This window comes from Varroa destructor, unplaced genomic scaffold (genome assembly GCF_002443255.2).
Source record: "Varroa destructor unplaced genomic scaffold, Vdes_3.0 BEIS01000007.1, whole genome shotgun sequence".
Classification (NCBI taxonomy): Eukaryota; Metazoa; Arthropoda; class Arachnida; order Mesostigmata; family Varroidae; genus Varroa; species Varroa destructor.
The window spans coordinates 13,183,120-13,197,152 of record NW_019211460.1 but is presented as its reverse complement, the minus strand read 5'-3'; the positions used below and the strand labels follow the sequence as shown (position 1 = coordinate 13,197,152).

Below are 14,033 nucleotides of genomic sequence, written 5' to 3'. Positions count from 1 at the left end.
AATGTGTTTTATAAATTCTCTGCGGAATAAATCAATATATTGCTATAGATAGACCACTCAAAAAGTACCATCAAAATAAAAACACAAATCGGAAAGCGAGCACAATCACATGAACAAAACAAATTTGGCGATCTAAAACAAAAAACACTTTCAAAAATAATCTTATTTTTTTCTAATAATCCTATTTCTACTCTAACTCCGTGTCTTATTGATATCATCCGCACCGACTCGAATATAGATTACCAAATAGCTATTTATATTAATTATTATACTTTGGAAGCTTATTATTGACTTTTCCGCATCTAAATCATGCAATATGGTCAAGCTGGCTTGACGATATAAAGCTCGTTTGGATGTAAAAAGATAGCCGTCATATAAGCTAGACTGTCCGTCCCGTCTACTCGACGACTCCTATAAAAGCGTACGGTGTCGCTACGAAAAGACATATTGTATAACGTGGTGGTGCTGTATAACTCCCTTTCGCTCCACTGTTCCACTCTCAGTCTATATATAGCTATAGGTAGCCATATAAAGTGGCAGCAGGGTGGCAGGAGCTCCGTTGCTTGCGTTGTTCGTGAATGCCAGAGATGAACGGAACAGGGCTATTCAATCAGGACAGCTTTGCTAGTCCCACTCTTAGAAGCGCTGGCTGCCAGTCGTCAGTTCCCAGCCTAGAGAACCATCGACGTTCTTTTCGTCCTTACATACTCCGGTCTTCCCGAACGCGAGCTGCAGTCTTTAGGCGCTGGAATGAGTCGGTTGAGCACGAGCTATCTTCAGCTGCCTCCCGCGAATCCTAGCTTTTTTCGTCGACACTAGCAGGTTCATATCATCTTCGCCTAAAGTAACTCCCCCTCTCTGACCCTCTCACTTTCACTCGATCGTTGAGCGGCTCTCTTACATTTCCTGGCGCCCTTTTTCGTAGACCGTTTTCCCTGGGTGCTTCCGCCCATCCCCTTTGCCCAAACCCGAAGCCCCGAGAGCTTCATAGATCCAGCTGACTCAGATCGCCCCTTCAGCTTCTCTTGGCTACTACAGTTACCTAACGTTCCACTTCCACTATTCCTGCTCGTGGTGATCCCCTTGGGACGCGTCGTCAACCAGATGATCGTTTCGTATAATCAACAAGCAGACCAGATCGCCAGCGATCGACCCTCTACAGATACACTAGATAGACGCCGGCGAAATATCTCGTCTTTGTGTATATGAAAGGAAGAGCAAAGCTCGACGTGCTGCACCTCGCAACAGGTAAATGTGATTGGACGACAGCGGAAAAATCGACCAGTCTTATGTCATTGTGCTAGATTGTGTCCGGCTGTGCCCATGTATTGTGTAAAAGTATTTACTTTAGTCAACGTGGAATTGGATGGCGTACATTAATAAGAGCTCTAGGTAACGGCAAGTACCAAAAATTCGTTAGGCCTTAATTTATCGCTCGGTTCATGACTCTTTTTTTGATTCACGGGAAGCTAACTTGCCTGCGAGACGACATCGAGTTTTCATTGCTCACTACAACCATCAGATTTTTGTGCCGCTTTTCTTCCTAATTTCTCATAACACTTTTTAGATCATAGGTTAACCTTATTTGATTTACAGGTTTGATATTTTTGTACCATACGCTATTGGGCAAGTTACGTGTCGCTTAAGCATTATTTGATCCTTTTTACAAATTCACAAATTTACATAACCATGCATACAAGCAGAACCACACCTAGACCCACATTAATAAATTCCACAATTAGCTTGTTTGTATCGTCGACTAGCGATACAATACGACATAACCGACACAAGTCCTTGAAAGGCAAGAACCGTGACGGTTCAGAATATGTGTTCCTTCAACGGTACTAGCGACATTTCCCCTTACTCAAAGCTCCTTCACAAAGGTCCTATGCCGGGATAGGTTCTTGATTATTTCCAAATCCACCGCCTTTCACCTCCCTCTACAATCCTAAGCAGACATTCTGCTCGGTCACCGTTCTCGGCCCGCTATGAGTCGCCAAGCCACCCTGGCTTGCTAGAAGAATATTTTTCAATCTTACTTTGCTTAGTCACGCCGACCTTTCCGCTTGTCTCCCTTGTCCAAGTCTCCTCGCAGCTTTGAGCGTTTATTCTCAGGGTTGATTCGGCCGCCTCGCGTTGTCCCGCTTCGCTGAGCCCTTAATCCATGCAAATGTTTCGAGGTCCTTCGCAAACCCCACCCGAAACCAGTTCCCCTCAGAACATCGTGTCGACTCCGAGGACATCTCGACTGCCAGACCACGACGCGGTATGCAGTGCGAACGATTCCTTTACGGAACTCAAGCGTTGATCTTCGTTCGCTAACGCGGGTTAGCCGAACAAAGGTCAGTGGAAGAACTGGAAGGTTTCGAGAAAGTCTGGATCAGGAACTCGAATCTATTGTAGATAGGTCTAAGCACTGTTTTTTTTTTATTTGACTTGAAATGACTGCAACTATTCACATAGTCCTCAAACGATTTTGCGTTCTTTTAGAGTATAGATGTACTATCTTGGTAATACACAGAGGTTCAGAAGCTGGAAATGGAGGCTCAAAAGATTCAATATAAATTGATTCCATAAAAGTAAAGATGGCGGCGATCAGCGATATTTTTTTACGTTTGCTAGTTCATGTACGGTACAGCATAACGTCAGTAATAAGCCACTTAATGTTCTAAACTGAGCTCTATGTGGTTACATTAAACATTGGTTCTTTAAACATTCGTTGACTTTAGGCTTCGGCTAGATAGGAAGATCGCATTAAATATTTTTTTATATATAAAGCAGAGCCAAATTACGTACTTATTTGCAAGAAACAAGAACGAGGAATTCTACCTGAACTGAGAAAACAACGTCCGAACTCGACGCTCGTTTCGTATTCCGTCTCACTCCAGATAACGAACATTTAATAGTTTTTGTTACAACATTTCTCTAATATTCTCACAGATGTTTACTTTGTCTTAGACTATTGTGCAATAAAGTATTCTCGACCATTTACTAATATTATTAATGATTATTCTCACTTAACTCTGACCACAGCTCGGTAGCCTTTTCAACCCAGAGTGATCTTTACTGAAATAGCCAATAACATTCCTTTGAGTTCTGAACCACTGAGTCCCATAAGTTCATTAGGAAACCGCCATGTCCGTTACGATAGATGTCCCGTTCATTTAGTCATATGCCACCGTTTTAGGCCCCAACACTGCGATACCTTCCCACGCGCCATATCGTTCGTTTCTCCTGATACGTTTTAATAGGGCCATGCTGCCCGCTCTCAGTGGGATTTCAGGATCGCCGCTGTCTTTCCTCTGCTGTTCCTGGCTAAAGAAGCAGCACCTGTTTATGCTGTCCCTGCTTGCCTAGCAGAATACGCAACAGCTGCTGAGCATTTCCGTTCGGTGTGACCCTGCAGTGGTCGCTGCGTGAAGGGGATCGGTCGGGGACGAATTACCGGCGAGTGGGGCTTTTCATCGAATAGAAGGAAAGCAAATGAGTAAGAGGGTAAGTATGGGGGGCGACATGTTGTTGGTTTTTGCCATCGTCGCCTCACCCTGGCGCTAGCAAGGACCAACATCGTGTCACATAACCAGCCAGGTCCACGGCAATAAGTCAAGAGGTCGCATGGGTAAACGGTCAGGAGTTGTTGCATAGGAGCGGTATTAAAAGATGTTAGCTCCGCCGCCTCGTCAGCACCTGAAATGCTGGTCGTTCGTTAGTTCGTTCAGTTGCTTTCAACGTAGGGGCGAGATGCCCGGTGGGTGCCGTAGTTACGATGGAAGCTCAAAGCGAATTTATTCGTAACATCCCTCACGCCGTCTCTTTTCAAACCGATGTTGGGTAGGCAGAAGAAATAAAACGTAGCTTTGCCCTCCGTCTCTATAACTGGAAACTGTAGAAGCTAATATAGACCAAACTACCGAACCATTAGATGGGACAAAGTTTGAAGGAAGATCTTTTTTGTAGAGTGGTATGATTCGATATCGTGTTTTGTTGCTATCGATATACCTGCTAGAAATGCTATACCTTGAAATGAATAATAATATTGGAACCTTTTTTTTTTTCGTAATGAAACCTTGTTCATCATACTTGGAGTTTTAGGTACAATTTACTCGTCGTATAAGGGTATAAACGATGACCTATCACATAATGCTAATATACCATATATTCACTCAGAACAAGAGCACCTACTTCGTTTCACGTAAACGCGTCTACGAATGAATCGGAAGAACGAGCGCAATTATATGTTGATCTAGGAAAATTGAATTACTATCTAGTAACGGACCGTTGTTAGCCGTCAAGCAGGGTCATTACTGAAGATGCGTGACGGGACATGACATCGCAAGCTTTCATTGCCGCAATGTTTGCTTGCATGAAAATGAACATACGAGATGAGGATGTACTAACCGCACCTGGGAATGTTCAAGCCCGTTGCTGGGAAGGCCGATTTTATCGATAGGATCTCTTTTAGTTTCGTTTTTTTTAAAATAAACAGTGTTGAAATTATGATAAACCGGACGTAATTCTCGACGTAATTCTACGCATGATATTCTGTCTAAAAATACGCGTCTTTCGGTGTTTTATAGGTATCTTCATGACGTTGCAGACTGGCGGAAAGTCCTACCCAACCGCTTTATAAACTGCCATTTCGATGTCACAGATAATGAACTTTCTGGCGGACCTTCAGCATTAAGTGGTTTCCTGTAAAGACGTGCTTTAATCGGTGAACTTATTAAGTGACACGTAGCACTGAAGTTAGTTGGCAGGAACAGTCATACCTTCCTTCAAATTGAAGACAAAACCTTTTGGAGACTAGCCTTGTAATGGATGGGTTGTGGCAAATGTAAAATGATAACATTGGGTCGGATTTCCATGACAAAATAAAGTCGTATTTGCTCTCCTATTAATACATGAATGTGAATCTCTATGCGAAAGTTGCCTCTCTTATGACAAATCTAGTATAATGGCCTTTTTTGTGTATCAGGTTACGTTGCCTATGTAGCCTGATCTATCGTTCTTACACACGCGATCCACATAAGGCCAGTCCAATCCGCTTCATCACCATAACACCAGTTTCCTATCAAACTTATTATAGGTTCTTTCGGCTCCCCATTAATGTTCCCTTTCTCTTTAACCGCCTCATTATTTATTGTTTTTTTTTTTATACGCCATTCGAGCGTGCTTTCTTTTTTCTAAAAGTTCACTGTGGTTTCATTGCGTAGTACACAGAATTTCATGTCCAGCGTACAGATCTCAAGTGAAACAAACCTATTCTATTTAACTACTCTGCTTGCGTTTTGTCGAGGCAGCGTGGAAGATTTGCGTCGTGTACAACGACGACTTGATAATTGGAAGGATTGCTTAGAACTGACTGAAGAATGGCATTTTATAGTTGGGGGTGCTCTACGCCTCAACCGGCCATCTGAGGATCGATTACAGGAAGACAATTTCAAGCAGGCTGTAGATTAGATCTATGGTATTTGTTCGATAAACTAGAAGGTTGGATAACGCTGAACAGACGGAACGTCACGTAGAAATGGTGCTTCTTGTCAGCTTCTAATGTCTTATGCGGCACCGAATTACATGCAGCGAGAAAATCTATACAGAATTGTCACTAGTGGCAAAAAGTAGTCGATATAAATCAGAGAAAAGGATGACTAGCTTAGATATAAATGCTCAGCCCCAAATACAAAAAAGCGACAATTTGCGTTGAAGGGAACCGGAAGGATCTTGTGCTTTAGGAAATACTTGAGGAGAATAAGACGCTCAACGAGGATCTGTAGATGGCTCAGTGTCATTGAATAAACGAGCCAAAACAGCAGAAGACACCCGATGGACAAGGCAAAGCCATCCTATTTCCTGACAATTCCACGCCGCAAAGCTGTCCTGCAAGAGCTTGAGTAGAAGCTCGTTTTATATCCATTATATTCCGCGGACAATCTGTGGCAAACTGTTACATTTTCCGTTCACTGGAAAGTTAAATTGGTAACCGTACATTCAATATATCGGAGAATCTCAATGTCTAGTTGAAAGATCACTCGAAAGAATTGATTGATAAGTGGGAGCAGGTCATAGGGAGCGACAACAACTATATTGTAATTAAATGTATCGCCAGAATTTGCTGCTGTTTTGTTAAGTAAAAGCTAAAATTACTTTTAGTCGTGACTTTTGCCATAAATTGTAAAGTGTAGGAAAAAGCAACAAGTATCAGTCTCAACTTTGCCACGGATTAATAGCTACGAATTGTACATGCTTATGCCTGGAGTTTGTTCAGATTGGTACTCCCTATGTCCTATAATACGGGCAAGCCTGTATTTGCAGATCTGTCCTGTTGTAAGAGAATTTGGTACGTTTAAAATTTTTTTTTATTTTATTACATATGTAATCCAACCTATGCTGTGGATAGGATAGTACAATAACATCGAATCACTATTAGAACAGAGCGAAATGGACAAATATATAAGTATAATAAGAGAAATGGGAGACATTAATGTATCTAAGCCGTTCCATATATTGTAACCAAGTTTTTCAACGATGGTTACAGTAGACATACACAAGCAATCAATCATTGACTTTTCTAGGTTTTTATGATATGTATTTCCTATACTCTTTCGGTTACAAGGTCTGTGCATTAATAGTTTTACTTCAAATAAAGACTCGCATATGTGAAAGCATGTGATAAACAACGTCCTGTGCTAATGTAGAATAACTAAAACATTGAGCTCAATTGTCTGCTTTCTCTTCTGTAATAGGAACCCACACAGTGCAAGTTAGCCCCTTAGCGGTGACCCCCCCCCCCCCACACACACACATTACGGCGGAGCCTTAAGGAGTGGATGTGAAAAGTAATGACCACCTCCGGTCATCTCGACGACGCCGGAAACGACTCATTTCGAGAGGGGTACGCTACCATGCTAAGCCAAATCGTAAGGCAAAGGAAATGATGGGAAAAATCCGATCCATACTGCCGTAAGCTAGATTAAATATATGGCAATGAAATAATTTGACAAAAAGTGCGTAATGCAATATATGATATTTTTAGCCTATTTTGAAGATGTATATTTTTAGCCTAGAAAAACACCTATTCTCCTTAAAACTCGAAGCCTTGACGTGGCTCCGTTATGCAGGTTGGACTTTGCTCGTTACTAGATGTTTCAGAAGTTTATCGAAAACCACCGCTGAGCTTAGAGAAATTGCTACTTCTAGGATTTGTATCGTTAATTGTACTGAATGCACTTTGGTTATTTTAGATAGAGGAAATCTACTAAGGCTATCGAGGTGTTGGGACCTGCCATTAGAAATTGCAGAGGAATCCTGACAGAGCATACCAACGGTTGGCCAGCTGCATCTTGGCGCTATCTCAGACCTGCAAATTTGTAAACAAAGTCAATGATTATACGTTATGAAGCACGCTTGTTTTATGCCGACTAAAACTATAGTAATATAAATCATTACTATAGATATCAGCTGAACTGAGCGAACTGTAGACTGGATAGCCAAACAGAGCTAATGGTAACAGAATACTAAGGATTCAGAGTTAGAGATCAAGTGAAATATCTCTAACTTATCATATAATTCCATACTGGTAAACAGAACCATATTTTGAGAAGTAGGTTCAACCTAACAAAAGTTACTAGCCATTCGTATTGTCTGAAATTTTGATGAAAACTCATGCAGAAATATTACGAAACGAAAAGCAATTTAGAGCTTGCTTTTGGTTGAAATACTTAACGGAGAAGGATTTAGATGGCGTCTCGAGCATAATATCGTTTGCAGATTTGGTTTTATCTAAAGGATAGAGAGGATGACAGGATACGGCCATAAATATTCCATGAATCGCTGCTTTAATAATCACTATGATAGAATAAATATTTAAAAATCTCCTTTTTAGTGGTGTAACCGTATGCGAGACCTGACACACGCTCATTATACATGTCAAAGGACAAATATTTCGATCCGTCTATGACAGCTTCTATTAATCCGTTCTCGAAATAGGCGTAGAAGACGAAGCGTTCTGGGTTCGTGATCGGGCGTAACGAGCGTTTAGTATTCGAAGTAGCTATGTATTGGTACAATTCGTAACTTACTAGGTGATCTGAAACTGAAATATGTATCGTTTTTATATTGGATTTCTATATGTCAATCTCTTTTGCTCAATGAATATTTACGCCGCTAAGTTCGAAATTTTTTCAAGTTACATGTTAGATTAGGGGAAAGCTTGCATGGGATACGAAAAATCTTTAATTGTCCAAGAAGACCTAACTGACACCTAACTGAGTATGCAGTCGAAAAATATCATGAAACCCATGCAGCAATACACACAATTGTCCATGTGTGAGGAAGAAAAGGCCGCACTAATCTCCATTTGCGGGTCAGTGCTTCCCGTTTTTCCGCTTATTTAGTTTCATTGGAGGATTTCCTTGATTCCTGTTTGTAGTTACGATTTCCTCTAATAGATTAGTGATAATACGATAGAATAGGCAGACTGCAAAAAAACAACAAAATCCGCTTATTTCGAGAGCAGGGGCAAGGCTTTGAGTTGCTGCTGTTACGTAAAGACTGCTTGAGTTTCGCTCATACACAACGCAGTAACGAGCAAGCCAATACGAATAGAATTCGTATTTTTCTGCCATGGAGAAATTTTTCCGTCAGAGACTTTTTGAGGTTTTAGTGCGCTTTATCCATCGATTGTTCATAATGAAGAGTATTAGCTTGTAGCAGTAGCTGCTCTCGTATCTATTCTACATCTTCTTGTAACAGCCTAGTATAACGCCCGCATACCGAGATCACCTGCTGTTCTCTGCATGAATCTTACGAAGAATACTAGTGCCGTTCCGAGCGGTTCGTGTGGTGTTGCTAAAGGTCGATTTTTTTCTTTGAAATCTCGACGCTGGTTGTTAGAGGTCGCACGCGGAAGAAGACTCAATTTCACAGGCATTACTTGGGTCTCTTCGTTGTCCCTCGGCCCCTTCTCCAAATGGCGTTAATCTAGATAAACTCGTCGGCGGCACGAAGAGCGGCACCGTCCTCCACTTTGACCAGTGAGCCAGGCACGAAGCGCGCTGCTTCGGGTTAGAAAGACGAGGACAGCTAAAAGCCATACATAAACCAAGAATCGGCTTACTAGGCTCATGAGTATCCAGTCGTCAAGTAGAGCTCCAGTGTCGACACCAAGGCCTTGCAGATGTCTCGCTTGAATCACGGCCGACACAAGCGCATAGAACCAAATCAGGTTTGAGTTGCTCCATAGTAGGGGAAAATCGATACGAAGCCGAGTTCTGTCGCACATTCGTCCCTATCTCACGAATTGGCTTGTGGGAAAATCGATTTTTGCTTTTTTTACTCTGCAGCATCTTCATTCTTCCTTGTGGATGAAGAAAAAGAGTTCGCGGGAATCAGATACATTGAGAAATACATAGGGAGCTACGTAGTAACGACGTAGGTATAATAGAACGAGGTCGAGAAGTGAAAAACAACACACGATCAACATAAAATATTGTTTTTTTAATAGAAAATAGATGTGTGTTTATATTTCAGGGACTTAGCAATACTTTTTGTGCCTTTTAGTTGGCTAAGATTGGCTAATGAATTTTCGTGATTTTGGTAAATTAATGATGTGGATATTCTGTCCTAGTTGTCTTTCTTATTAAATAGTGTATGACAAGTCGCAGACGGAATTGATTAAATCATAAGCTGTAATAGAAAGAATGAGTTTGGGCTATTGTATGAGCTCAGTCCCTACAATAGAACTATCATCATCAGCATTTGAGTCGTTGTTACCTAAAATGAAGCCCGAGTGGCGCGTAAGGTTTTGATTTTCCGGAAGCGGCATTAAAGGATATTGCTTCGGTTTTCCGATTGTGAGGTCGCTTAATTACTTTATAATATCTTCAGTAATATAACGTTTATACGTTGTTATTCAGTGGATCACTCAGTCGCATGAGCTTAGCGCTATCACATAGATACTCATTACATTCTCTTAGTATCTTTGTTATATATATATATATATATATATATATATATATATATATATATATATATATAGAAGAAAACTGGCAGATGTTTCGATCTTTTCAAGCCTCTTGATTTGTTTGGTATTTTATTCTAATCAAGGTACAGTCTGCCGTGATCCTTCATGAAAATGTGGCCTCATGTAAAAATAACTAAATTTCGTAAAATGAGGTCGGAAAATAAACTCTTCTCGTGTACCTTAAATGTATATGTTCAGTTACTGTGTTTATCTAGGCAGCTGGTGCGTTTAGATCATGACGGAACATAGCTTCCACCACGTCACTGTAGAGGTGTTAAAGGTCTAGTAGATCAAAGATTATATACTTCATGATTTATTTGTTTTAACATTGCTTTATATTTACTTGAATATGGAAATTATTCTTTCTTGCCTACGCTGCATGCCGCGGCTTGAACGCTTTATAGAAAACACCTTTTAATGTGAAAAATTGTTCAACAACCTTGAACTTAAACTTGGTATAAATAACTTTCGATAAAATGCTTCTTATAGAACTATTCCATAACACATTGGACGTCTTTATTATTATTATTTCTAATAATTCATTCACATAACAACGTCCATTGGCCCAAGTTTAGGTTTATCAAGTACCTATTAAGGCTCTTGCTATTTGGAAGAAAGACTTCCAAATAATTTACAGCCTAAAATCATTTTGAATGGTGCGTTCACCTGCGAAGGTAACTATAGAGGGGAAATTGGGAAAACCATAGTTAACAGTGTCGAGATAGAAAAGATCGCGTTCTAGACAACGATAATCACTCATAGCAGTGTGATATCTCATAACTGTCACTAACAGAAGACATATTGCAGAGATTATACTCATATTGATACAAAGCCTGTTTTGAACATATTGCTATTATGCACAATACCTACATTATATAAAAGAAACATAATATAAACGTTGATACAACAATGACTGTACTAGTGAATTAGTTAAAGTTCGCAACCTGTTGTCGGTCGCCTAAAGCGACGCTTTCATTTTGAACTTTAGCCTTTGATTGAACGATAGCCCTGTATAGAAACATTCATCTTAATCCACGACTAAAAGGGACCAATTTGCAGCTGTGATTGGTGGAGCTTGGCCATGGTACGAGGCGCGATGTCGAATTCTGCTTCAATACGGACCGACTGTACTGTAGTATCGCTCATTTGATGCTTTTTATTATACGATGTGGCGCTGTGCAGCAAAGAGGCGGTCATTTCAAATCTTATACCTCAATGTTGGAAACACTTTCAAAAATAAATTTATTCTAACGGAACCTCTCCAATAACTCCCGCAACTGTTTTTTTTTTTTGCCGCTTCCCTATTTCTATCTGGCATTTACCTATTTAGAAAAGAAAACAAGAAAGCGGTGAAATATGTAATCTAAGAAAGTAAACTGAATGGAAAAGGACCCAACTTGGTAATCTTCTATTTGTTCTCATCCATCTTGTGTTTTCAACGGAGCATTTTTCTCGATTGACGACAGATGATCAGGGTCAAATTTGCACAAAAACAACCAAAAAGTGACCAAATAAATTCGGTCTAAAGTTATTACGCTAAAGAGCATGTCTATATGGAATAAGAATAGTGAAGCATATATGAATGAAGTATGGTGAAGCACGTAATACAATCAAGAATTATTTCGTGAAAGAATAATGCTGCCAGTGAGAGCTATTAATGAGTGACTCACATACTGATACGAAAGTGTGATCATATAGCAGCGCAGCGGTGAGGTAATTGTTTCCCATTCTGGCTGAGTGGACTCTCTATTGAGCATCATCAAGTATAACAGATATTGAAGAGTTTAGCCAAGTAGTTAATTCACGTGGCAAGAGTTCTGAAGCGCAAGTTTCAAAATGTTCACTAAAGGTAATAAGGCCTATTACTCAAACGGGATGCGTAAGGGGCTAAACTCTAACTCATTTGCTATATATTACATAACCTCTACATCTCTATCAGGCAGAGATCAAGAAATTTTAAAACATGTTACCCATGAGACACCTTCGTACAACTCGGGCTATGCGAAGGTCGTATTTATTCTCCAAAGACTACGGCTGTACGAGTTTAGGAAAATCATCGAGGTAATCAACTTCGTGAAGCCATAGCAGAATAACATGGATCGATTTACGAAGAAAAAAAAACTAATAAATAAACGTCTCGAAAGTGGCACGCCAGTTCGTTTAGCAGTTCACCTATTCAGCTCATGTAGGTTGAAATTTCTATAGTATCTAATGATTATTTTTCAAAAGGCAGTCTCCTGTTCCAAAAAGCTGTTCAATGCAACAATACAAAACAGCCGGCGGTTCAATATTAGTTCCACGACATCTTTATGACTCTCTTTACATTAGATTTTCGTTTACATAGAATTTCAAACCCAACGACTACGCAGAGAAGATCAAAATGCATGCAACGAGTCAACCTGTCACTGACCAGAGGGAATACTGATTAGAATAATTTAGCATAGCTTGCTGTGGTGGACCATGAACGAGGATGAAGCAGCTATAGTTATATTAACACAATATGCCATAACTAAATATAACTAGACTTATCCGGAAGATAATGTGTAGTTGAACTTGATCAACGTGGTTGATCTCAATCTGTCCATACTTCATTTTGGAAAAAGTTTTTATCGAAATTTTTCAATGCTTCCGGTCACGATAGGGTGAAACCTTCGTCATTATAGGTTTTGAGGAAATTAAATGAGGATCTTCCTAAGCTAAAAATAAAGAGAAAAATTCAAAACATATTAATATTAACGTAATTCGTATGTTCATCACTCCAGAACTGATATATAGTAATATTTAAATCGTTTTCGGACTTGTCAATCAACAAGTACTATTCTCTATGATAACGCTACTATCTGATGCCTGTAGTGCTGATAAATGAAGATCTGGGTCGCTGCGTAGTAAGTTTTGAAACAAGAATTAAGAACTAGTGAGTAGCAGTTTCGATGAGATTAGGTCCAACCATTAAGACTAAGCCTGCCACTGGACACACGTTGGACAAACATAATTTTACCACTTAAACCTTTTATGCAAATAAAAAAAATAGAATACATACAATGGGGCCTTCATTTTCAGCTGATATTTCTATTGTTTAATCTACACTGTGAACCATTACGTATTCAGCTTGCTCTAAACTAGTCAAAACTGTGTGCAGATATCTAGAAAACCTGCTTTTTGTGCCCTGAATAAATCATAGCGTTAATTAGTTTGTTTTAAGCTGAACAGCCAGTAGACGGAAGCAGATGAAACAGTATCGATATTAGGCGAGCGCTGAATTTTTAAAACAATCAATTCAAAGTTCTAGTTCTACAAAAAAACAATTTAGACATCGGCAAATAATGAATTTACAACGTCACTGGATCTTTGGAAAATTTTCGGAGTTAAAGGACTTCGTGTATTAAGGTGAGAATAGGCTGAATTTAAATGCAGTCAAAGGAGGATCCGTTAATAACCCGATAGAAAGGTTTTAGAGGCGGGATAACAAGGTACCACTACGGCTCTTGATACGCAGCTGAACGAACAAGGATGTCATTGCACATACATGAATCATATCAACGCGGCGGTATTTAAAACATGTCCTCGAATATTTCATGATGAACAAAACCTCTTGTAAAAGGGTTATCGGGTCTATTCACAACAGATCAAAAGTGTTACCAAAACGATGTTTTAACGAACCATTAGAAATTAGAGAAAAGAAGGTGCAAAGAGGATCGGAGGCATACAACTGTTGAAGAAACTTCTTTACCTTTCTTCTGCTAAGACAGTGCGCTAAAATAGGCGAAGCGTCTACCGCCTAACTGACATCAATAGAAAGTCAACGGAGACCGTTTTTCTTGGACACGCGAAATTTTTCTTGTTAGTCATCTAAAGCGAAAAATGGCGACATCATGCAACGATTTTTTTACCATCAAAAACACAATATAGATTAATAACCTTATTAAATAAAAAAAAGTACAGTTTTACCATAACGATTCTTCAGCTTGAAAGTTAGCCTGAAAATCATCGTACGTCATATCCACAAGCTCGT

The 14,033-nt window shown here is 39.8% G+C and overlaps 1 long non-coding RNA gene across 2 annotated transcripts; it reads left to right on the top strand.

Annotated features, from left to right (window-relative positions):
* Positions 1-400: 400 nt before the first annotated feature.
* LOC111254147 (uncharacterized) lies at positions 401-11,291 on the top strand. 2 transcript variants are annotated; one of them, XR_015317322.1, is made up of 6 exons: positions 401-822; positions 1,105-2,342; positions 3,273-3,495; positions 4,578-6,892; positions 7,242-9,223; positions 11,081-11,291. It is a non-coding gene; the product is annotated as an uncharacterized LOC111254147 (long non-coding RNA). The 2 variants fall into 2 exon arrangements; XR_002674946.2 differs by lacking the exon at positions 7,242-9,223 and having other exon boundaries at positions 407-2,342.
* The last annotated feature ends 2,742 nt before the right edge of the window (positions 11,292-14,033 follow it).